Below are 24,174 nucleotides of genomic sequence, written 5' to 3' on the forward strand. Positions count from 1 at the left end.
TTGGCGTTTGTCAAGAGGGTTGAGAGTGGCCAACAAAATCGCCTACGGCCACATCACCCTGAATGCGCCTGATCTCATCAGATCTTGGATGCTAAGCAGGGTCAGGCCTGGTTAGTACCTGGATGGGAGACCGCCTGGGAATACCAGGTGCCTTGGCTTTTTTTTAATATGTTGTTGGCGTTGACGACCTGTATTATTTTTCTGCTTGTTTGCCGAGGTGACCCATCTTGGCGTTTTTCAAGAGGGTTGAGAGAGGCCAGCAAGATTGCCTACGGCCACATCAACCTGAATGCACCCGATCTCATCTGATATTGGATGCTAAGCAGGGTCAAGCCTGGTTAGCACCTGGATGGGAGACCACCTGGGAATACCAGGTGCTGTTGGCTTTTTTTTAATATGTTGTTGGCGTCGACGACCTGTTTTATTTTTCTGCTTGTTTGCCGAGGTGACCATCTTGGCGTTTGCCAAGAGGGTTGAGAGTGGCCATCACAGTCACCTATGGCCACATCACCCTGAATGCGCCTGATCTCATCTGATCTCAGATGCTAAGCAGAGTCGGGCTTGTTTAGTACCTGTATGGGAGACCGCCTGGGAATACCAGGTGCTGTCGTTTTTCTTTAAATATGTTGTTGGCGTCGACGACCTGTTTTATTTTTCTGTTTGTTTGCCGAGGTGACCATCTTGGCGTTTGTCAAGAGGGTGGAGAGTGCCCAGCAAGATCGTCTACTGCCACATCACCCTGAATGCGCCCCGATCTCGTCTGATCTCAGATGCTAAGCAGGTTCGGGCCTGGTTAGTATCCGTATGGAAGATCGCCTGGAAATACCAGGTACCGTAGGCAATTTTTTAACCACTTTAGGACCGCCGCGGTAGAATGGCATGTACGGGCACAAGCACGTACCCGTACGTGCCTGCCTTCCAGCGGGTGGGGGTCCGATTGGACCCCTCCTGCTGGCTGCGGCAGTCTGTTTAGCTTCTGGAGCGATACGGGATGAGGGGATGGCCGTTGGTTTCTGGCCATTCCCTCTTGATCGCACCTGGCGAATGAGAAGCTTCCCCTGCCTGTGTAGTGTAAACACAGGCAGGAGGAAGTGATGTCACTCTCCTCGGGGCGGTCTTTTTGACCGGACTGTGAGGAGAGGCCATAGTAAGTGTGCACCAATCTCTACACTGACACGTAGGTACACATAGGCACACAAATCACCCCCCGATCGCCCCCCCTCCCAGTCACAGTGTCACTGATTGCAGTGATCATTTATTTACTGATCACTGCATTTAGTGTCAGTTGTGACAGTAAAAAGTGTCAGGGCAGTTAGTGTTAGGTCCAGGGTAGCCCCCTACCCCCCCAATAAAGGTTTAACTCCCCCGGTTTGCCCCTAGAGTTAACCCTTTCACCCCTTTTAACAGTGTCACTAAGCGATCATTTTTCTGATCGCTGCATTAGTGTCAATGGTGCCGCTAGGTAGCTAGTTATTTTTTTAGGTTCACCGCCAGGTTTTTATAGCATTAGGTATCCCCATATACTACCCAATAAAGGTTTTAACCCTCTGATTGCCCCTAGAGTTAACCCTTTCACCAGCGATCACCGCATAAGTGTTGCTGGTGACGCTGGTTAGCCAGTTAGTTATTTTGTTGTTGAGGTTCCCCGTCAGGTTTTTATATAGCGTCCGGGACCCCCATATACTACCTAATAAAGGTTATAACCCCCTGATTGCCCCCAGGTAACCCTTTCACCCCCTTTTGCCAGTGTCACTAAGCGATCGTTTTTCTGATCGCTGCATTAGTGTCACTGATGCCGCTAGGTAGCTAGTTATTTTTTAGGTTCATCATCAGGTTTTTATAGTGTTAGGTACCCCCATATAGTACCCAATAAAGGTTTTAACCCCCTGATTGCCCCTAGAGTTAACCCTTTCACCAGCGATCACCGTAAAAGTGTCACTGGTGACGCTGGTTAGCCAGTTAGTTATTTAGGTTTCCCGTCAGGTTTTTATATAGCTTCAGGGACCCCCATATACTACCTAATAAAGGTTTTAACCCCCTGATTGCCCCTAGTTAACCCTTTCACCAGTGATCACCTTATAAGTGTTATGGGTGACTCTGGTTAGTAAGTTTGCTTTTTATAGCATCAGGGCACCCACCAATTATTACCCAATAAAGGTTTAACCCCCTGATGACCCGGCGGGTGATATAAATTAGGTTTTAGGGTCAGATAGGGTCTGCATCACCCCAGGCAGCGCTAGGTTAGTGCCAGTACCGCTAACACCCACGCGCAAAGCTTACACCTCCTGTAGTGGTATAGTACTGTATCTGAACAGATCAATATCTGATCTGATCAGATCTATACTAGTGTCCCCAGCAGTTTAGGGTTCCAAAAAAACGCATTGTTAGTGGGATCAGCTCAGATACCTGCTAGCACCTGCGTTGCGTTTGCAGAGTCAGGCCTGATCCCTGCGTTCGTTAACAGTTTTTTTTGGTAGCTTTTTATATTTAAATCCTAAAGGCAGTGCTTGGTTTTCGGGGTACCGTACATGGCTAGGCTCCCAAAAAGTCCCCCACATGTGGTATCCCCGTACTCGGGAGAAGCAGCAGAATTTATTTTGGGGTGTAATTTCACATATGCCCATAGCATGTGTGAGCAATATATCATTTAGTGACAACTTTATGCAAAAAAAAAAAGTTTGTAATATTCCTGCAACTTGTGTCAAAATATAAAATATTCCATGGACTCGACATGCCTCTCAGTAAATAGCTTGGGGTGTCTACTTTCCAAAATGGGGTCCTTTTGGGGGGGGGGTTGTGCTATTCTGGCATTTCATGGCCTTCGAAACTGTGATAGGTAGTGAGGATTGAAATCAAAAATTTGCACCCAAATCCTGAAGGCAGTGATTGGTTTTTGGGGTGCCGTACGCGGCTAGGCTCCCAAAAAGTCCCACATATATGGTATCCCCGTATTCAGGAGAAGCAGCAGAATATATTTTGGGGTGCAATTCCACATATAACTATGGCATGTGTGAGCAATATATCATTTAGTGACAACTTTTTGTAAACTTTTTCTATGTCATTATTCATTCACTTGGGACAAAAAAATAAAATTCAATGGGCCCAATATGCCCCTCAGCAATTTCCTTGGGGTGTCTACTTTCCAAAATTGGGTCATTTGGGGGGGTTTGTACTGCCCTACCATTTTAGCACCTGAAGAAATGAGATAGGCAGTCATAAATTAAAAGCTGTGTAAATTCCAGAAAATGTACTCTAGTTTGTAGACGCTATAACTTTTGCGCAAACCAATAAATATACGCTTATTGACATTTTTTTTACTAAAGACATGTGGCTGAATACAATTTGCCCTAAATGTATGACTAAAATTGAGTTTATTCGATTTTTCTTATAACAAAAAGTAGAAAATATCTTCTTTTTTCAAAATTTTCAGTCTTTTTCCTTTTATATTCGTAAAAAAAAAAAAAAATTACCATCAAAAGAAAGCTCTATTTGTGGGAAGAAAAGACACAAATTTTGTTTGGGTACAACATTGCATGACCGCGCAACTACCAGTTAAAGCAGTGCAGTGCGAAATTGTAAAAAGTTAGTAGCTGGATGGGAGACCGCCTGGGAATACCAGGTGCCGTAGGCAATTTTTTAATATGTTGTTGGCGTCGACGATCTGTTTTATTTTTCTGCTTGTTTGCCGAGGTGACCATCTTGGCGTTTGTCAAGAGGGTTGAGAGTGGCCATCAAGATAGCCTATGGCCACATCTCCCTGAATGCGCCCCATCTCATCTGATCTTGGATGCTAAGCAGGGTCGTGCCTGGTTAGTACCTGGATGGGAGGCCGCCTGGAAATACCAGGTGCCATATGCTTTTTTTAATATGTTGTTGGCATCGACGACCTGTTTTATTTTTCTGCTTGTTTGCCGAGGCAACCATCTTGGTGTTTGTCAAGAGGTTTGAGAGTGGCCAGCAAGATCACCTATGGTCACATCACCCTGAATGCGCCTGATCTTGTCTGATCTCGGATGCTAAGCAGGGTCGAGCCTGCTTAGCACCTGGATGGGAGTCCGCCTGGGAATACCTGGTGCTGTAGGCAATTTTTAATATTTTGTTGGCGTCGACGATCTATTTTATTTTCTGATTGTTTGCTGAGGTGACCATCTTGGCATTTGTCAAGAGGGTTGAGAGTGGCCATCAAGATTGCCTACGGCAACATCACCCTGAATGCACCCCATCTCGTCTAATCTCAGATGCTAAGCAGGGTCAGGCCTGGTTAATACTTGGATGGGAGACAGCCTGCGAATACCAGGTGCAGTAGGCTTTTTTTAAATATGTTGTTAGTGTCAACGACCTGCTTTATTTTTCTGCTTGTTTGCCGAGGTGACCATCTTGGCGTTCGTCAAGAGAGTTGAGAGTGGCCAGCAAGATCTCCTACGGCCACATCCCCCTGAATGCACCTGATCTTGTCTGATCTCGGATGCTAAGCAGGGTCAGGCCTGGATGGTAAACCGCCTGGGGATACCAGGTGCTGTAGGCTTTTTTTAATATGTTGTTGGCATTGACGACTTGTTTTTTATTTCTGCTTGCTTGCCGAGGTGACCATCTTGGCGTTTGTCAAGAGGGTTGAGAGTGGCCAGCAAGATCACATACGGCCACATAACCCAGAATACGCCCGATCTCATCTGATCTCGGATGCTAAGCAGGGTCGAGCCTGGTTAGTACCTGGATGGGAGAACGCCTGGGAAAACCAGGTGCCGTGGGCTTTTTTTAAATATGTTGTTGGCGTCGACGACCTGTTTTATTTTTCTGCTTGTTTGCTGAGGTGACCATCTTGGCGTTTGTCAAGAGGGTTGAGAGTGGCCGGCAATATCACCTACGGCCACATGACCCTGAATGCGCCTGATCTCGACTGATCTTGAATGCTAAGCAGGGTCTTGCCTGGTTAGTATCTGGATGGGAGATCACCTGGGAATACCAGGTGCCGTAGGCTTTTCTTTTAATATGTTGTTGGTGTCGACGACCTGTTTTATGTTTCTGCTTGTGTGCTAAAGTGACCATCTTGGCGTTGGTCAAGAGGGTTGAGAGTGGTCAGCAAGATCGCCTACAGCCACATCACCCTGAATGCACCCGATCTTGTCTGATCTCCGATACTAAGCCGGGTCAGGCCTGGTTAGTACCTGAATGGAAGACCGCCTGGGATTACCAGGTGCTGTAGGTTTTTTTTTAATATGTTGTTGGCGTCGACAACCTGATTTATTTTTCTGCTTGTTTGCCGAGGTGACCATCTTGGCGTTTGTCAAGAGGGTTGAGAGTGGCAATCAAGATCGCCTACGGCTGCATCACCCTGAATGCGCCCCATTTTGTCTTATCTCGGATGCTAAGCAGGGTCGGGCCTGGTTAGTAACTGGATGGGAGACCGCCTGGGAATACCAGGTGCTGTAGGCTTTTTTTTTATATATTGTTGGAGTCGACGACCTGTTTTATTTTTCTGCTTGTTTGGCACGGTGACCATCTTGGCGTTTGTCAAGAGGGTTGACAGTGGCCAGCAAGATCACCTATGGTCACATCACCCTGAATGCACCCAATCTCGTATGATTTCGGATGCTAAGCAGGGTCGGGCCTGGTTAGTACCTGGATGGCAGAGCGCCTGGTAAAACTAGGTGCCGTAGGCTATTATTTAAAATGTTGTTGGCGTCGACGACCTGTTATATTGTTCTGCTTGCTTGCCGAGGTGACCATGTTGGCGTTTGTCAAGAGGGTTGAGAGTGGCCAGCAAGATCGCCTACGGCCACATGACCCTGAATGCGCCCCATCTCGGATGCTAAGCAGGGTTGGGCCTGGTTAGTACCTGGATGGGAGACTGCATGGGAATACCAGGTGCCGTAGGCTTTTTTTTTAATATGTTGTTGGCGTCGACGACCTGTTTTATTTTTCTGCTTGTTTGCCGAGGTGACCATCTTGGCGTTTGTCAAGAGGGTTGAGAGTGGCCAGCAAGATCACCTACGGCCACATCACCCTGAATGCGCCTGATCTCGTCTGATCTCGGATGCTAAGCAGGGTCGAGCCTGGTTAGTAACGGGATGGGAGAGCGCCTGGGAATACCAGGTGCCGTAGCCTTTTTTTAATATGTTGTTGGCGTCGAAGACTTGTTTTATTTTTCTGCTTGTTTGCCGAGGTGACCATCTTGGCGTTTTTCAATAGGGTTGAGAGTGGCCAGGAAGTTCGCCTTTGGCCACATCACCCTGAATGTGCCCGATGTCATCTGATCTCGGATGCTAAGCAGCGGCGGACCTGGTTAGTACCTGGATGGGAGACCGCTTGGGAATACCATGTGCCGCAGGCTTTTTTTTAATATGTTGTTGGCGTCAATGACCTGTTTTCTTTTTCTGCTTGTTTGCCCGAGCTTCCCGTTTGTCAAGAGGGTTAAGAGTGGCTATTAAGATCGCCTTCGGCCACTTCACCCTGAATGTGCCTGATCTCGTCTGATCTCACACGCTAAGCAGGGTCAGGCCTGGTTAGTACTTGGATGGGAGACCGCCTGGGAATACCAGGTGCCGTAGTTTTTTTTAAATGTTTTTGGCTACGACGACCTGTTTTATTTTTCTGATTGTTTGCTGAGGTGACCATCTTGGCGTTTGTCAAGAGGGTTGAGAGTGGCCATCTGATCTTGGATGCTAAGAAGGGTCGGGCCTGTTTAGCACCTGGATGGGAGACCGCCTGGGAATACCAGGTACCGTTGGCTTTTTTTTAAATATGTTGTTGGTGTCGACGATCTGTTTTATTTTTCTGCTTGTTTGCCGAGGTGACCATCTTGGCGTTTGTCAAGAGGGTTGAGAGTGGCTGGCAAGATCGCCTTGGCCACATCACCCTGAATGCGCCCGATCTCAGAGAGAGAGAGAGAGAGAGAGAGAGGGTGTTGAGCAAGAGAGAGGGTGTTGAGCGAGAGAGAGAGAGAGAGTGTTGAGCGAGAGAGAGAGAGGGTGTTGAGCGAGAGAGAGAGGGTGTTGAGCGAGAGAGGGTGTTGAGCGAGAGAGAGAGAGAGGATGTTGAGCGAGAGAGAGAGAGGGTGTTGAGCGAGAGAGAGACAGAGGGTGTTGAGCGAGAGAGAGACAGAGGGTGTTGAGCAAGAGAGAGACCGAGGGTGTTGAGCAAGAGAGAGGGTGTTGAGCGAGAGAGAGAGAGAAGCAGCAGCAGCACTAAGAATGAGCTCCTAAAACTTAATCACTTCACTTTATACCTTGTAATGGGAAAAATTGAAAGACAAAAACAGGAAAATTGAGACTACACACAAGACAGAGACAAACAAGAAGAAATAATGCAACAAAAAAGAGGAGTTTAAAGATAAAAGGTGCAAAAACAGCAAAAAAAGCAAGACCATCTAGCGGACAAGTATCCAGCATCAGAGAGTATACAGGGCTGAAGGAATCAAGCAACAACACAAGGTAGGACCATCTTACTATAATAGCAAACACAGAAACATATAGAAAATATTTTCACGCAAACTTCTATACTTAAAAATGGAACAGCAGAAAGAAAATACCCCAAACACAGACCCCATTACACAAGCCAAAGCCAGCAGGGGGTCTGATGTCTTGGAGATTGTTTACTCAGAGGGTGAAAAGAACAAACAAACAAACAAAGAAAGCCATGAAAAAAGAACTTCTTAAGAAAAATCCAGAGACTCTATATTGGCGTTTATCAGCAAGACCTCACCAGTACTGAACATGACAGAAAGAAAACTGATTTGTTATTCTCTACTGAGGAAACTGAAGCCTGGCATTCAGCTTTCTGTAAATACTACAAGAATATTACAAAGGGAGGTATCTGCATGCGCAGACAGATCAAGGTCAGAGATGAGGAAGATAAATGTGTGGTACTCACCCTGAACATATATCACAATGGTACCAGCATGGCGCAAGGCATAGAGGAACAATTAGAGGAGTTTAAGCATGTCTTCCCCCAAATTAAAGATCATGCCAAGGTTTATAAGGATCTAAAAGCTACAGCCAAAAAGTATGAGTAACAGATACCAGCAAAGACATCCATTGACATGGCTGATGACCCCTCACCCAACATCCTCAGAGATTGCTTATCTCATCTAGAGAGAGATTTTGTACAGTTCAAAGAACAGCTTCAGACAGTTAGGTGACAAACATGAAAATTACCAGCTGAGGGAAGAGCTGAACACGCTCAAGTTAGAACACAAGTCTGCCCTATTAGAAATTCAATCTACGATGCAACAGCTACAACAAGAAAACGCTCAATTGAGGGAAGAAATAAATACACTAAAATCACAAATGGTACTCCACAACCAGGAAAAAGAATTAAAAATAAGTACAGACAGAGTGCCCATTAACAACCAACAGACTGGTGAGACTCATCAACTCCCTAAAATTAACATTACAAAGCCCAGCAACAGCCAAGACAACCCCAGTAGTCCAGAAATCCCAAACACCATTATCAAACCACAAGAACAGGCAACAAACTCCTGAAATTGTTTTAATAATAGACTCAAATGGGAAATACCTCAACACTAAATGGCTCTTCCCAGGAACAAGAGTCTCCAAAATTCACTGTTCCACAATTGAACAGGCAACAGGAGTCATGAACAATCCATTTTTCACTAATCCCAAACACATCATCATACACACAGGCACAAACAACATTCAGGAACAACAGGACGCTACCATGGACAAATTACTGCAACTAACAGAGACTGCACAACAAAAATTTCCACAGTCCAAAGTAATTCTGTCCTCCATTCTTCCAAGGAGAGACATACCAAACAACATAATTGAACAAATCAACACAGAGCTGGCAGACAGAACCAGGTCAAAGACTTCCATTCACCTGGCACAACACCATTCTATAATGCCCCAACACCTCTATGACAACAAACATCTGAACAAACAAGGGGTCAGTCACCTGGCAAGAGAATTCAAAGACATTGTTCTTGAGAGAACTCACAAACCTGAGCATGGCACAACCCATTCTCAGACAGACACAATTAAAACTGCAAGACCCCAAACCTCGCCACTAATACAATACAACAACAATACACTCAGCCAAAAAACAGGGCCACGAAGATGGCAAGAATGGAGTAAACCACCCGCCCCAAGATGGATGTCAAGATCACTACAGAGCAGAGAAAGGGAGGAGATAAGAACCCTCCTGAGCACATTATGCAATAAACTATGTGACAGCTAAAAAAGTAAAAAAGAAAAAGACAACCACCCATAACCCGATTTTTCCAGGAAATTTACCCATTACAAGGTATATAAATATACAAACAATAAATGACATCATTAGTAATCAGTAGCTGGAACATTCAGGGTCTGAATGCGTCAGCCTTCGGTTCCAAAGTAAATGATCCAGATTTTAAGCAAAGACTATGTGAGACGGACATGCAAATCCTCCTGGAAACATGGACCCGGGCACAGGATGAACCATCAGTACCTACTGGCTATAGGGAATTCTCTGTCCCCGCACAGAAAGATAAGAACATCAAACAGGGTGTTCAGGAGGAATACTTGTCTGGTATAAGGAGGAGCTACATGGGAACATCAGTGCAATTAAAAAAGGTGAGAGCCACATCTGGCTAAGAATAAGCAGCTCCATTCTTACCTCTCAGTCAGACATCTACCTGTGTGCAGCATACATTGCCCCAGCAGAGTGCCTATATTTCAGACCAGACACCTATGAGGTTCTGCAAAGTGAGGCTATCCACTTCCAATCCCTGGGACGAGTGCTCATCTGTGGAGACCTCAATGCTAGGACAGGAAGGGAAAAGGACTATACAAGCTCTGAGGGCAACACGTACATAGCAGGCCATGCAAATTACGATCATGAGTCGATACAGATACAGAGAAACAGCTATGACAGTACAACCAACAAAAATGGAAGAAAATGGCTGAATTTGTGTCACAGTCTGGGCCTCTACATCCTCAATGGCCGTACCAAGGGGGACTCTCTAGGAATGTACACATTTAGCTCCCATGTAGGCAGTAGTGTGGTAGACTATGCCATCACAGATATGAACCCCACACTCATCAATGGTTTTACAGTCACCCCACAAACACACCTGTCAGACCACAACCAACTACTGCTATACATCAAATCTTCTAGCAAACCATCACCAAAACTCCACCGGGCTTCTCCCTGCAACCTGTCACCATCATTTAAATGGTCCAAACAGTCTACCACAAAATACAGAGAGGCAACTGACAGACCTGACATTAGGAAACAGCTTGAAAACTTCCAAAACAACACCTATGAGATAAGCCCGCGAGGTGTGAACCAAGCAACAAAGGACTTCCATAAAATACTACACATAGAAACAGCACAGCTGAGAAAAGCCAACTACAAGAAACCATCCAACAAACAATCCAATAAATGGTTCGACAAAGAATGCAAAGAACAGTCTCCAATAACAAACACAGAGACCCTGACAACACTGACCTAAGGATAGCCCATGGCACCCTGCAGAAAAATACAAACAAACCCTTAAAAAGAAAAAGAAAAACCTCATCTCCAAACACCTGCAACAGCTGGAAGAGGCACTTCAGGAAAACTCTTTCTGGGAAATATGGAAGAATATTGGCTCAGCACCCAGGAAAAACAACCTCCACATTCAAAATGGCGACATGTGGCTCAACTACTTTAAGAACCTCTACAAAGATATTCCAGAGGAGGCTCTAACTGTAGAACAAAAAGACATTATCAAAAGACTAAATGATATGGAGGAAAAATTTAAGGACTTCCAGAACCCCCTAGATGTATCGGTTACACCCCAAGAAATTAGGAAGAAAATACAAAACCTGCAAACCAAAAAATCCAGTGGGATGGATGGAATCCTGCCAGAGATGATTAAGCACGGCTCCTCAGATGTACACGCTGCAATATGCAAAGTGTTCAATCTGGTCCTGATTGCTGGTTACTACCCTAAAGTATGGAACGAAGGCCTCATAACTTCCATCCATAAGAGTGGAGACCAGTACGATCCAGCCAACTACAGAGGGATATGTGTCAGCAGCACACTAGGAAAACTATTCAACAGTATCCTCAACAAACGGATCCTCAACTTCCTCACACAACACAATGTCCTCAGCAGAAGTCAGGCAGGGTTCATGCCAAACCATCACACTACAGACCACATCTACACCCTGCACAGCCTCATCAAGAACCATGTCCACAATACAAAACAGGGAAAGATATTTGCCTGCTTTGTGGACTTTAAGAAGGCATTTGACTCAGTGTGGCATCCAGGCCTGTTCCTCAAACTACTGGAGAGTGGAATAGGAGGGAAAACATATGATGTTATTAAGAGTTCATACACTGAGAACAGCTGCAGCGTAAAGGTGAATGGGAAAAGAACCGAACATTTCCGGCAGGCCCGAGGAGTCAGACAGGGCTGCAGCCTAAGTCCAACCCTCTTCAACATCTACATCAATGAAATGGCTGCAGCTCTAGAGTCCTCCCCAGCACCAGGACTGAGTCTACACGACACCGAGGTGAAGTTCCTGCTGTATGCGGATGACCTCCTACTTCTGTCACCAACAGAGAAAGGCCTACAAGACAGCATGGAAGTGCTAGAAAAATACAGTGCCACATGGGCACTACCAATTAACTCAAGCAAAACAAAAATCATGGTGTTCCTAAAGAAAAATACAAAACAAACAAAGAGCCCTCCCTTTAAATTAAACAATTGTACTGTTGATGAAACTAATAGCTACATATACCTCGGCCTAGAAATTAACAAATCAGGAAGTTTCAAGCCAGCCATAGAGGCACTAAAAGACAAGGCATGCAGAGCCTACTATGCCATCAGGAGACACCTGTACCACCTAAAACCACCAGTGAGAGTCTGGCTCAGAATATTTGATAGCGTCATCACCCCAATTCTTCTTTATGGCAGTGAAGTTTGGGGTCCTGTCACCTACCTAGACCAATCCAAATGGGACCCCAGCCCAACAGAAACATTCCATCCGGAATTCTGCAAACATCTCCTCCAAGTCCATCGGAGCACCTCCAACAGTGCTTACCGATCTGAGTTGGGCAGATTTCCTTTACTTCTCGCAGTACAGAAGAGGGCGCTATCATACTGGGACCACCTACGAAACAGCAGTCCCAACTCATACCACCATAAAGCCTTACTGAACAGTAAGGACCAGGCCAAACCATGTGTCCTGCAACAACTCATCACTTTGTCTATTCCAAACTCTCAACAATGCGGCCTGACAAAATCTCAAATAAAAAACATAATGAATGACTACAAAGAAAAATATGTTGGAGAATGGAGAAACGAAATAACAAACTCCAAAAAACTAACTGTTTACAAGTCATTACAGAGAGAATGCAAACTGGCCCCATACCTGGAGGTGCTACAAGACCCCAAAGACAGACAGACCCAGAGCCTGTACAGACTGAGCGCCCACAGCCTGGAAATCCAGTTAGGATGGCACAGACAGACCTACAAGCCCAGGGAGAGTAGACTGTGCCAGCAATGTGACCAGGGGGTCCTGGAGGATGAGGACCACTTCCTGCTACATTGCCCAAAGTACTCATCAGTGAGGGACACTCACTTCCATAGACTCTCAACTCTCATCCCGGACTTCACTTCTATAGAAGAGAAGAGGAAACTCCAATTTCTACTGGGAGAAGAGGAGCAAATGGTGAAGATAGCTGCCCGATATGTGACAGCGTGTCACCGACTGAGAGGGACCTGAAAGACTGAGAAATTAAAAATCCTTTACAGAGACTTATGCCCATTCCCCTTTATATTACCCATTACCCTTCTCCCTTTTCCCTATACAAACTCAACTGCTTTGGCAATGCTAACATGTATTTGGTCCTGCCAATAAAGCTAATTTTAATTTGAATTTGAGAGAAGGGGGTTGGGCGAGAGAGAGAGAGGGGGTGGGCGAGAGAGAGAGGGGTGGGCGAGAGAGAGGGGGGTGAGCGAGAGAGAGATGGGGGGTGAGCGAGAGAGAGATGGGTGGTGAGCGAGAGAGAGGGATGGGGGTGAGCGAGAGAGAGAGAGGGGGGTGGGCGAGAGAGATGGGGGTGAGTGAGAGAGAGGGGGGTGAGCGAGAGAGAGATGGGGGGTGAGCGAGAGAGAGATGGGTGGTGAGCGAGAGAGAGGGATGGGGGTGAGCGAGAGCGAGGAGGGGGGTGACACAGAGGAGATGGGGGGTGACACAGAGGAGATGGGGGTCACACAGAGGAGTAGGGGGGTCACACAGAGGAGGAGGGGGTCACACAGAGGAGATGGGGGCACACAGAAATGGGGGGTCACACAGAGGAGATGGGGGTCACACAGAGGAGGAGGCGGTCACACAGAGGAGATGGGGGTCATACAGAGGAGGAGGGGGTCACACAGAGGAGATGGGGGCACACAGAGGAGGAGGGGGGTCACAGAGAGGAGATGGGGGGCACACAGAGGAGATGGGGAGTCACACAGAGGAGATGGGGGGTCACACAGAGGAGGAGGGGGGTCACACAGAGGAGGAGCGGGGTCACACAGAGGAGGAGGAGGATCACACAGAGGAGATGGGGGGGTCACACAGAGGAGGAGGGGGGTCACACAGAGGAGATGGGGGGGGGTCACACAGAGGAGATGGGGACACACAGAGGAGAGGGGGGCACACAGAGAAGGAGATGGGGGCACACAGGAGTAGATGGGGGGGGCCACACAGAGGAGCTGACAGAGCAGATGAGACCTCAGGAAACACATCGTGAGGCAGGACTCTGGGAGGAAGCAGGCGCGATGATCAAATCCAAAGTGCAGCCCCGCCCCCGCCTCCACACCTGACCAGCACCAGCTCCGCAAGGCCATTCACAGACCCCCATGTCTGCCGCCCGGCCCGCCCCGCACATGGCCCATTCGGCCAATTGCAGGGCTCCTGCTGGCTCAGAGCACAGTGCACCTGTGTCATAGTGATAGCGGGCACGGAATCATGCGCGCAGCCCCTCTAGATGTTGCGGCCGGGGACAGAGATCTGGCGGCCATAGGTCCGTGGAATGTGTGCCCGGGTTTCCAGCAGGCGGAAAACCGGGCACATGTGTCAAAACCCGGACTGTCCGGGTCAAAACCGGACAGGCTGCAACCCTAGGGGCTCTCTGTGGGATGTTCACCCACCAAGCACCCTACAATGCACAGTGCATAGTAGGGCCCTGATTGGCTGAAGCAATGCATCTGACCGCTGGTCAGGTGCAAAGCTTCACCTAATCGGTGCACAGAACACTGTCAGAGCCATGATTGGACAAAGTCATGAAGACTTTGCTCAATGATTTCTCAGTGATCATAGTCCCACCCCACACTATAAAAGGTTCCTTCCCACAGGAAGCTTTTGCAGTGTGTTGTTGGAGTGGCGATAGATAGAGCAGGGCTCAGTTTGCTACTAGAGAGTTAGTGTGTTATTGTGGCTCAGTGGAAAGTGTTAGTATAGTGTGAGTATAGTTTGAGTATAGTGTGTCAATATTGTGTAGTTTCAGTGTAGGGTTTCAGTATGGTGTGAGTATAGTGTACTGTGTCAGTATAGTGGGATTATAGTGTAGTGTGTCCTTCCTAAGTCCACAAACACAAGACCAATATTTTGGCTATAGCGCAGTCAGCATGTGGTTAAACCACTTCCCACCCACCATATAACAAAATTACATCTGAGAAATGGTTTCATTATCCTGACTGGGGTGACATATGGCGTCCAACAGGACAAGACGCGATTGTGTGCCCATAAGGGCGTGCATCGCATCGATCGGTGGTGTGTCAGTTTGACATACTGCATCTTCGATCGAGCTAAGGAGCCTCTGACATAGGTTCTTTACCATGGGATTAGCTGTGTCCAATCACAAAAAATGTTAGATGACATGTTAGTAAATTGTTGTGTTGGGTTTAAAGGGATGAGGTGGCAACTCTAGGTCCAGTGAGGCCAAATTTTTACCTGAATTCTGCCCTGAAATGGAGCCAAAGACGCACAGGACCCCTGCCACCCCTCCACAGCCACCAGAGATACGTGAACAGGCTCCATAGTAGAGTTGCCACCTCATCCCTTTAAACCTGAACACATATGAATTACACAGGTTCTGAGGCTAATTTCATGCAGATAAGGCACCAAGTGAGATAATTATCACCTTAATCAGCCACAGAAACTGTGCAATTAATATGTGTTCAGTTTTAAAGGGATGAGGTGGCAACCCTACTCCATAGAGAGCTGGTCACAATCTCCTGATATGCAAATTGGCAGTGGGGAAACCCATTTCCAGTTCACACTAGTGTGAACCCAGTTTTATAGCTGTAAAGGGTGGGCCAACTCAATATTGAACCCTACAGACTAAGACTGGGATGCCAGTAAAGTTCATGTGCGTGTAAAGGCACGTGTTCCAATACTTTTGATAATATAGTATTTATATTATAAGACCTAGAAACAAATCTGGCAGAACATTGTGCTGGGTTATAGGGTTAACCTTAGCAACATCAACACCAGTAATGAATCAAATACTCACTCCAGTGTTCAGGGATGTGTTGGAGAAGGTGGATCCTCACATTCAGTTTGTCAAAAGCCCCGTACACACGAGCGGACTTTTCAACATCCAAAGTCCGTCAGACCGAGTCCGTCAGACTATCCGATCGTGTGTGGGCTGCAACGGACTTTAGCTTCGCAAAAGTCTGACGGACTTTAGAAATGAAGCATGCTTCAAATTTTCCCGACGGAACTCCGCCGGACCCGGTCCCCTTCGAAAAATTCGCTCGTGTGTGTGCTACTCCGACGGACTAAAACCGACGCTAGGGCAGCTATTGGCTACTGGCTATGAACTTCCTACGTCGAATCCAGTCGTACGTTATCACGTTCGACTCCGTCGGAGTTTGGTGTGATGGTGTGTGGTCAAGTCCGTTCGGTCGAAAAGTCCGCCAGAACTCCGTCGGAACTCCGGCGGAACTCCTATGGAGGTCTGTCAGACTTAATCCCTCTCGTGTGTACGGGGCATAAGCCCTTGTACACACGGTCGGAGAATCTGTCGGAATGAGTCTTATCGGACCGCGTCGTCAGATAATCCGACTGTGTGTGGTATGCATTGGACTGATTCCGTCTGAATCTCCGTCCGACCCAATTTTCCAACATGTTGGAAAGATCTCCCGACCAACTGGGCCGGACGGACCTAATCCGATCATGTGTACAGCATTTTCATCGGACCAAGTGCCACGCATACTCACATTCAAATTCCGACACGGAAGCACTCGTTCACGTAAAACTACTGCTCGTAAGCGATATAGCACAAATGTTAAAAAATCAGTCATCAAGCACATTCTCTTGTTCTTTACAATGCTGCAAGAACCAACTTCTTTTGATGCTCATAGTCACACACACTCCCGAACGGATTTCATTACTCTTTTTTAACCATTTCAGCAATACAATTTTAGTTTAAGTCACATCTACACAATGTTTGTTTTATTTTTTATTTTTTGGATGTTTTTTTTTTGGGGGGGGGGGGATTCCCTAAAAATCTCCTTTAAAGACACTGCTCATTTCTCCTTTTTTGAACTTTTTATTTTTGGGTGTAAACTTACAACAACAACATTATTGTATTTTTTAGATTTTCTTTTTTAATCTACAGGAGATTGTTTAGTGTTGGTACCCCTTGTTATTTATTTCACTTTGTATTTTGGAAATGTACCTGCCTGCTCACAAATAAACTCTACTTTTTGAAGGAAAACACATTACACAAGTATTTAATCAAACAAAAATAATTTTTTTATTATTTTTGCTTGAAAATAAAACTAGGAACGCAGCACTGGCGAAACTTATTAACTTTGGTGCAGCCTTTGGCCCCCAGGGCAGACATGAATAAATGATATCCAAAAAAATTGTTGGCCTGAGGAGTACATATCTCAGGGAGAGAAGTCTGCTCCTGAAGTCCTAGAGAGCAGGAAATTCAGATGCCATTTCTGTCCCCAGGATGAAGAGGCTGCATCTTCTGGCACACCAGACTCATCCCAGGCCATCACTCTCTGGTCTTCCTTTGGGACTTCCCACCAGGCATCCTTCCAGGCTGTGGCTGGGCTCCTCTAGCTGGGGCAGGAGGAGGAGGGCGTTGTTGGACCTCCTGGCTGCCACTTGCCACAGCCTCCCCCCGACTGAGGTCTTCCTGTGTATGAAAGGGGACATCGTTTTAGTTTTTTGATCATCAATCACAACATTTTGTGCTCCTGGCTTTTGCTATTTGACTGTTACCAAATAGAACAGACTATCATTCTGACACCAGCATTTTTCTTTCCCGTCCCAATCATTTTTGGTCACTACTGTCTATTGAGATGTAAACCACTTGGAGAAATCTCAACTTACTGATCAATAAGAACATCTAGTTAACATCATTAAATGTAACACAAGAAATATGTTCAACAATGCAATACCTGTCTCAAGCTGGGCCCCACCACATGGTGCTGCCTGGAAGGCCCAGGTTGGTCATCAGAAGCCTCAGCTGGGGGTGAAGGATGCCTTGGAGGAAGCATGGAGAGTGGTGACCTGAGTGGTGGCCTGGGTACCCCCTGGTCTAACAGAGAATGCAGCCTGTCAAAGTGTACCATCCTGGGGTAGTAAACAGCATCTGGATCTCCTGCTCTCAAGGACTCCAGGTGCTTCTTTCTCTCCCTGAAATATGTAAGCTTCATGGTCACAATTTTGCGATTCAGATATGTCATGTCTGCCGTGGGGACCCTGATCTGCACCAAAGCAAGCAGTTTCTCCAGTTCGGCGTTCCTCTTGGATCTGTCATAATAAAATTTGTTGTGGAACTGCCACAGGCAGGGCATCTCCATGTATAGCTTGAGGAAGAGCCCCATAAAGTTGGAATTGGTGAATGGGTCCATTTTGTCTGCAAGACACAACACAAGACAAACCCTCAAATACTAATAATGCAATTAAAATCCCTCCTAATCTTGTCCCAACAGCAGCCTAGATACAAGCAGTCTAGTCTAGTGAAGCACAAATTAAAAAATGTTACCTTCGTTTCGACGTTCGCCGCGTCCGTGCCTCACACTCTCCTCCCAGATCGTACGGACGATACACATGTGTGGCGTTTTATATACAGTGCGCATGCGTGAAACTCCGCCTGCCCCTGACATTCTTTCCAGACTATTCCCCGCCCCTTCGCTTCCCGCGCAGTGGGGAGAGCACATGGCGGAGAGAACGCAGGTGCGCAATAATAGTTCCACTAACGAGGAGGAGGGTGAGGAAAGCCCGGAGCCAGAAACGTCCCGATCCAGGAAGACAAGATTTAAGGCCTCAAATATGTCTTTTGGAGAGATGTTGGAGATGGTCGACATATTGAACAGGACCGACTATGATGGGAAGTATGGACCTTACCCAAACCCAAACATCAGAAAGGCCAAGATCATGAATAAAGTTGTGAAGAGTCTTCTGAAGAATTCTGGGGTACGCCGATCCAAGGATCAACTGAGAAAACGCTGGTCAGACCTGAAACTGAGGGAGCACGAGCAGTACGTAAGGATCAAGCGTGTTCTTAAAAAAAGTAAGTAGTTGTCGTGTGTTCATATCATTATTCTTGCTTGCATACATGCTCCATGTGCTTGGATTTCATGTTGTGCATTTTAAAATGCCCACTTTCAAGGTCATGGTTTCGTTCGTTCGTATGAAACATCGTTCTGCAGGGAAGTATTCCACACACTAACAGTCAAAATTCATACCAAAAAGAATCAAAAATGAAAAATACAATTTTTCATTTTTGATTCTTTTTGGTATGAATTTTGACTGTTAGTGTGTAGAAACTATTAATTGGAGACTACACTTTTTTATTTTTATTTCTATTATTTATTTATTTATTTATTTATATTTATTTATTTATTTATTTATTTATTTTTTAGTCCACTGACTTCATTTTATGTGCGCATTGGCGGTGTCGGGCGCTGTCGGTGTTGTGGCTATGCTCGTCCCTGTCATGACCCGGGGTTGCGGCGTGCACTGGGGATCTCCCCCCGCCCTGTTCTGACGTGGGGCGGGTGGGGTCTCCTCCACTGCTCGTCGACGTCATGCTTCCGGCGCCAGATAAGTGACGTCTTTTTGGCGTGCTTGTTCTGGTTGCCGGATTAACCATCTCTGACCATTTGGGGGCTGGGTTTGGAGCGTGCGGCTGTCTAGCTTGGTCTGTACGGCCGGCAGGTGTGTGATGCCTTCCCGGCCCCCTTGGATTTCGGATGCATGACGTTGGGGGTGGGTCTATGGCGGCGCCATCCCATGGGCTTCCCCCTGTGCAGGGTCTAACCCTTCGGATTTCCCTCCCTCACTCCCCATTTGCAACAACTTGATCCATGGCTTCTTTGCCCTTATTCATATAGCACAAGGTAATTATTTATTTAACCACTTCAATACAGGGCACTTAAACACCTTCCTGCCCAGACCAATTTTGAGCTTTCAGCGCTGTCGCACTTTGAATGACAATTGCGCGGTCATGCTACACTGTACCCAAATGAAATTTTTATCATTTTTTTCCCACAAATAGAGCTTTCTTTTGGTGGTATTTGATTTCCTCTACGGTTTTTATTTTTTGCGCTACAAATAAAAAAATACCGAAAATTTTGAAAAAAAAATGTTTTTTTTTGTTTCAGTTTCAAAACTTTGTACGTTTTCTCCTTCACTGATGGGCACTGATGGGGCTACACTGATGGGCACTGATAAGGCGGCACTGATGGGCACCAATGTGGCACCAATGAAGTGGCACTGATAGGCGGCACTGATGGGCGACACGGATGGGCGACACGGATGGGCGACACGGACGGACACTGATAGGTGGCACAAATTGGCACTGATAGCTGGCACGGATGGACGGCACGGATGGGCGGCACGGATGGGCGGCACGGATGGGCATGGATAGGCGGCACAGGTGGGCATGGATAGGCGGCACAGGTGGGCACTCATAGGCGGCACAGGTGGGCACTCATAGGCGGCATCGGTGTTATACTATAGTAATGGATGCTAATCAGTGCCAAACAATAATGCATGCCAATCAGTGATGCCCATTGTGGGCACTGATTGGCATCCATTATGGGCACTGATTGGCACCCATTGTGCTGACTGGCATCCCTGGTGGTCTAGGGAGGATTATGACCTTTATTACCTTTTCCCTGGTGGTCTGGTGGCGTCCCTGGTGGTCCAGTGTGGGCATCCTCGGGGGGGCTGTGCTGATAATCGATCAGCACAGACCCCCCCTGTCAGAGGAGCAGCCGATCGGCTCTCCTCTACTCGCGTCTGACAGATGCTAGTGAGGGAAAGCCGATCGCCGGCTCTTCCCATTTACACTGTGATCAGCCGTGATTGGACACGGCTGATCACATGGTAAAGAGTCTCCGTCGGAGACTCTTTACCGAGATCGTAGTTGCCGGGTGTCAGACTGACACCCCGCAACAACGATCGCCGTGATGCGCGCCCCCGGGGGCGCGCAGCGGCTCATAATCCTGATCACGTCATATGACGTCCGGTCAGGATTATGAAACCACTTTGCCGCCGTCAATTGCCTATAGGGCGGGCGGCAAGTGGTTCATTTTATCTTTTCATTATTTATCTTTCACAACACTTCCTTCCTCTTCCACTCAAATTTCCCACTCCTTCCCTCTCAGTTCACACTTTTATAATATTTTTCACACACATTTTAACATACACTTATTTTACTTGTTTTTTCTCTATAGGTCCCCCCATGAGGGCCACCCCACTTCCCATACTCAACTTTTACTACATCCCTTATCCCAACCTGCTAGGGGGTGGTTTATGCGTTTTGGTTGTCGCCCTAGGCGTGCTCCCTCAGCCCCGGTCCGTGGCAGTTTTGGGTCGGCCCGACCCTCGGTGTACTGTGCCGCCTCTGCGCAGATATATATGTAAGTCTGTGGGTTGAATGTGCATCTGTGGGGGGTACTCCATGTCTGTACATTTGCTCATTTTATTTTTAATAATTTTTTTATTTTTATTTTTTTCCTAATAAATGGTTGTTTATTTTATTTTATTTTATTCATAGGCTACCACTATGGTGTTGCTCCTGACGAGTGGCTATAAGGTCACGAAACGCGTAGAGATTTCAACTGCCGTTTTGTGTATACAATTGTCAACAAAGCATGAACGTTCCTTTTTGATTTTTGTTCTTTTAATTTTATGTTTTTTCTCTAAATGACGCTTTAATGTGTCATGTATTTATATATAATCTGTGCTTATTGAATACTCAGCTCTTCACATGTTTACAATTAAGTCCTTGTTGGAATGTGTATACATTGATGAAATAGAAAACATTAATTTATGATTGTGCAATAACATGTAAATATATGATTACTTGTACTTATTAAAAACTTGTTTTTTACCAAGTTTTATGCTTCTGCTCCCGTGTGCCTCATACAAAGTCCCGCCTGTTGCTTTTTTCTTTTTTTAAATATTAAATCGGGATGGAGGAGGGGATGTGAACGGCCCCTATTATCTCATTTAAAGTCCCAAACTATTTCTTTTCTTTCTTTTGTTAAACTATTTGTAGTGACATTTTAGTTTGTGCTGAGAAGGAGTGTGATTTACTAAAGGCAACTCCACTTTGCACTCCAAGTGCAGTTTCAGGTGTACTTTTGCAGTGCACTTGTAGTGCATAGTGGATGTGCCTTTAGTAAAAAGCACCCACAGTGATGTGTAAATTTGGACATACATGCCATTTTCCTGCCATGGTGCTGAAAATGAGCATGATTTTGATCAGTAATGCACTACACATTAGTTAACAAAAAGAAGGTGTGTGTGTAGCAGACCCACAACATAATAAGTCTATCTGAAGAAGAGACTGTCCCCTCATCTCACTCTGAACTTGGGTTTGCACTGTTGGTGAAAAAGGCACAACTTGTCAAAAAATGGCAAAGTGGGAGGCCACAGTCTGCCATTCCTGTTGCGTTGAAGGACACTGTGTAGTGACACAAGAAAACAAACTAGTAATTTTACAAATCAACATTGCATGCAGATTGCACCCACATTTTTGAAGACAATTAGTATAACATTTTTTTAACTGAGCCTAAAGTATAAGGTCCCCTTATGAGAGTCCTAACCCCCCCATCCCCCCCATCTGATGGGCCCTTGATAAAAAATTAGGGGGGATGTTTAGGAGAGGTAACCCTCTCCACTTGATTGAGAGCTGAATGCCTAAATAATGTGTGATACTTTGTGAAGCCCCCTCCTTAGTTACACTATTGGCAGCCCACCGGACAGGTAAAAAGTGTCATAATAACAAAATGGAAGGACATTTTGACATTCTGCTATTACATAGCAATAAATGTATTTAAAAAATAAAACTAGCATTTGAAAGTATTGAGGCAGGCCCTTACACTACATGCTTTGGTGAATTTGTCCATAAATGTGATCATGAAAAAGGTATTTAGGGAGGGAGAAGGCGGAGCCTAGCCGAGAGGTAATGCTGGCTTAGAGCTCCATTCTCAGCAGGACAACGGAGCCATATAACGGCAGAGGTAACTTGACCCTCCGCATATATATCATATCAAACGGTAGATAAATATCCCTACCTTACATTGGTGACATTTGGGGGGGTCAGAGGAGACTCATGAGGCAGAAAATTAACGAGAAAGCGCCGCCTCACACACAGAGCAGTATGGCACTGAAACCCTCCCCCTCTGAGGGGAGGCACAGTGAGGAGAACAAACAGACAGCCCCCTCTGCTGCTTTACATAAAGATGTTCTCTCATTAAAAGCACATAGTCTCTCTAACCAAATACCTGAGAAAAATATGTCAGTTCTGGAGAATTTAGAACTTTCCACACAAAAAGACTTATCCTCTCCTGTAACGCTGAAACAAATAGAAAATCTGCTTCAAAAATCACTAAAAACCACTGCAGATATCATCACCACAAGCCTTACTAAAGAAATTAGAATACTTGGTCAGCGTACATCAGCACCGGAAATTAGAGCAGACGATCTGGAAAATTATACATCTAATATTGCCTCAGAAATAGATTTTCTTAAAGAGGAAAATGACATATTACAATCCAAATTGGAGGATTTCGAAAATCGTGCAAGACGCTCCAATATACGTATTAGAGGAATACCCGAATCTGTGACTGATTTAAACGGTGCTATTACTGCACTTTTTCAAGAATTACAACCAGCTATCCCACTAGAGCGTCTTGAAATGGACCGGGTTCATAGAGCCCTAGCAACAAAGTAAACAGATGGTCCTCCCCGTGACATTATCGCAAAATTGCATTTCTACCGCACTAAGGAACTACTGCTAAATACAGCTAGAAATAAAGATCCCCTAATTTTCCAGGGTCATAAATATCAATTATTCACAGACCTCTCACAGATTACAGTCAACAAAAGAAGAACCCTGAAACCACTACTGCAAATATTACAGCGAAATTACATAATCTACCAATGGGGCTTTCCTTTCTCAGTGCGTTTTACTTTCCAAAGTCGCAAATATATGTGCCGAACAGCTAAGGACCTGCAAACTACTTTACAGAAACTAGGGATGATAAACACATCAAGAGATGCTGCGGACACTCGCCAAAAATCATCCTCATATGCTGATACTTCCCTCCTCTGCTTCCAGAAGAGAAGAAGACTACAATCCACAGAAAAGAAGTCGCATACAATCTCCACCTCCAGATCTGGCTGACACTATGGACTGATAAACACTTGTACTGAGGCTACTATCTTGCCTTTTCAACCTTCAAATCTTCAATCTTATTTAAGAAATGTTCCTAATAATTTAGGCACCTTATTATAACTTTTTTTTCTCTCTCTTCTCTTCTTTGTTTCTGAGGTTGCCTTAATCTTACATTTTTATTTTTTGCTTGAAAAATGAAATTATATGATTGGCTCTTGGTGTCCTGCAGGGAAGTTCCTTGCACCCTCTCTTGCTACCCTCAGCAGCTCGGTGCACACTGGGCAGTTGACAGTGGCTCATGTACCCTTGGAGGGAGAGTTTTTCTCCTCCTAACGGACACATTAAGAACATAGATATGTTAAGATATATTTCAATATTGTAGATTAATTGTATTTTCTTTTTCAGTCATTATCTCCTTTCCCCTCCCTCCCTCCACCCCTATACTCTGGAGACAAATAATTTCTTATATGACACATGTTCTAACATAAACACCAACACATATTTACTTTTCCCAACTCCATGGCCCCATTAAACATCATA

At 45.8% G+C, this 24,174-nt stretch overlaps 14 pseudogenes; all 14 read left to right on the plus strand.

The window, feature by feature from the left end:
* The first annotated feature begins 40 nt into the window (after window positions 1-40).
* LOC143947576 (5S ribosomal RNA) lies at window positions 41-158 on the plus strand (annotated as a pseudogene).
* A 109-nt stretch (window positions 159-267) lies between these two features.
* Window positions 268-386, plus strand: LOC143947472 (5S ribosomal RNA; annotated as a pseudogene).
* Window positions 387-494: 108 nt separating this feature from the next.
* Window positions 495-613, plus strand: LOC143946639 (5S ribosomal RNA; annotated as a pseudogene).
* Window positions 614-3,739: 3,126 nt separating this feature from the next.
* On the plus strand, window positions 3,740-3,858 carry LOC143947092 (5S ribosomal RNA; annotated as a pseudogene).
* A 107-nt stretch (window positions 3,859-3,965) lies between these two features.
* Window positions 3,966-4,084, plus strand: LOC143948223 (5S ribosomal RNA; annotated as a pseudogene).
* A 548-nt stretch (window positions 4,085-4,632) lies between these two features.
* On the plus strand, window positions 4,633-4,751 carry LOC143947615 (5S ribosomal RNA; annotated as a pseudogene).
* Window positions 4,752-4,859: 108 nt separating this feature from the next.
* On the plus strand, window positions 4,860-4,978 carry LOC143948778 (5S ribosomal RNA; annotated as a pseudogene).
* Window positions 4,979-5,087: 109 nt separating this feature from the next.
* LOC143949962 (5S ribosomal RNA) lies at window positions 5,088-5,206 on the plus strand (annotated as a pseudogene).
* A 108-nt stretch (window positions 5,207-5,314) lies between these two features.
* On the plus strand, window positions 5,315-5,433 carry LOC143949051 (5S ribosomal RNA; annotated as a pseudogene).
* A 108-nt stretch (window positions 5,434-5,541) lies between these two features.
* LOC143949877 (5S ribosomal RNA) lies at window positions 5,542-5,660 on the plus strand (annotated as a pseudogene).
* Window positions 5,661-5,768: 108 nt separating this feature from the next.
* On the plus strand, window positions 5,769-5,877 carry LOC143949340 (5S ribosomal RNA; annotated as a pseudogene).
* A 109-nt stretch (window positions 5,878-5,986) lies between these two features.
* LOC143946503 (5S ribosomal RNA) lies at window positions 5,987-6,105 on the plus strand (annotated as a pseudogene).
* A 107-nt stretch (window positions 6,106-6,212) lies between these two features.
* Window positions 6,213-6,331, plus strand: LOC143949314 (5S ribosomal RNA; annotated as a pseudogene).
* A 101-nt stretch (window positions 6,332-6,432) lies between these two features.
* LOC143947400 (5S ribosomal RNA) lies at window positions 6,433-6,551 on the plus strand (annotated as a pseudogene).
* Window positions 6,552-24,174: the final 17,623 nt, after the last annotated feature.

This window comes from Lithobates pipiens, unplaced genomic scaffold, assembly GCF_037356315.1.
Source record: "Lithobates pipiens isolate NorthernLeopardFrog02 unplaced genomic scaffold, aLitPip1_a1.2 Scaffold_30, whole genome shotgun sequence".
Lineage (NCBI taxonomy): Eukaryota > Metazoa > Chordata > Amphibia > Anura > Ranidae > Lithobates > Lithobates pipiens.